A 1167-nucleotide genomic window follows, 5' to 3' on the forward strand; every position below is an offset into this window, starting at 1 on the left:
CAAGTTTCAGAATTTTTAGAGCAATAAATATATTTATAGGATTTATTTGCTCCAACTCAAATAGGTATTGTGTTAATTCAAATACCAAAAATGTCCTGGAAAAATATGCATCATCTCTGGATATGGTTTTCACCCTTTTCCATAAATCATGAACATTTTTGCAGATCAATTTGGGTTATTGACAATAATATTAAGTTGAACCTATTTGCATTGTTTTGGTTCTAGGGGTTTGACCAATCCCCATTTCAAGTTCATTTGAAAATTAAACATGATGCTCACACGACCAGCTAGCCTAGAGCTTACCAGAACTAGGGATGTGACAAAGTCTTTGCGATCTTGCTGTAAAAAACAGAAACTTTAGCGCTCACGAGTTTTGCTGCCATTTTTTACTGGAGAGTGCGATTAGGTTGATTCTTTTGGCAGATGATTAATAGATAAATTCCTCACTTCCAGCAATTTATTTTAGAATTTTTGGGGTTCCATAAGTATTCTAAACCTACAGACTGTTCTGTTTTTGACAGATTCTGTTTTCTATGTGTTGTTTGCTTATTTTGATGAATCTATGACTAGTATCGGAGGGTATGAACCATAGAGAAGTTGGAATACAGTATATATTACACCAATATGAATTTATAATGAGTTCATTACAGTACCTTAAGTGGTGGTTTATTTTCTTATACTAACGGAGCTTACGACTTTTCTGTTAAGTTTTGTGTTGCGAAGTTTTCAAGTTTTGGGTAAAGATTCGATGGACTATGGAATAAGGAGTGGCAAAGAGCCTAAGCTTGGGGATTCCCAAGGCAGCCCAAGGTAATATTCAAGGAAAACAAAGAGCCTAAGCTTGAGGATGTCCTGGAAGGCATCCTCTCTTTCGTCTTTGTTCATCGGTAACTTTACTTGGAGCTATATCTTTATTCACCACATGATATGTGTTTTGCTTGGAGAGTCAATTTATTTTATTAGGATTTGCTTGCTGTTATTTAGAACAATGTTTTGCATCTTTTATTTCAATAAATGTGGCATTGATAGCCTTTACTATGCCTATTTTACAAGTCTTCATGTTGCTGTTTGAAAACAGAAAGTTTACCACTGTTGCAATAATTCCCTAGAAAAGTTAGAATGTGATAAAATGTTGAAACCTTTTGCATATTATGCTCTGATAAATTT

This window comes from Triticum urartu, chromosome 7, assembly GCF_003073215.2.
Source record: "Triticum urartu cultivar G1812 chromosome 7, Tu2.1, whole genome shotgun sequence".
NCBI classification, from domain to species: domain Eukaryota; kingdom Viridiplantae; phylum Streptophyta; class Magnoliopsida; order Poales; family Poaceae; genus Triticum; species Triticum urartu.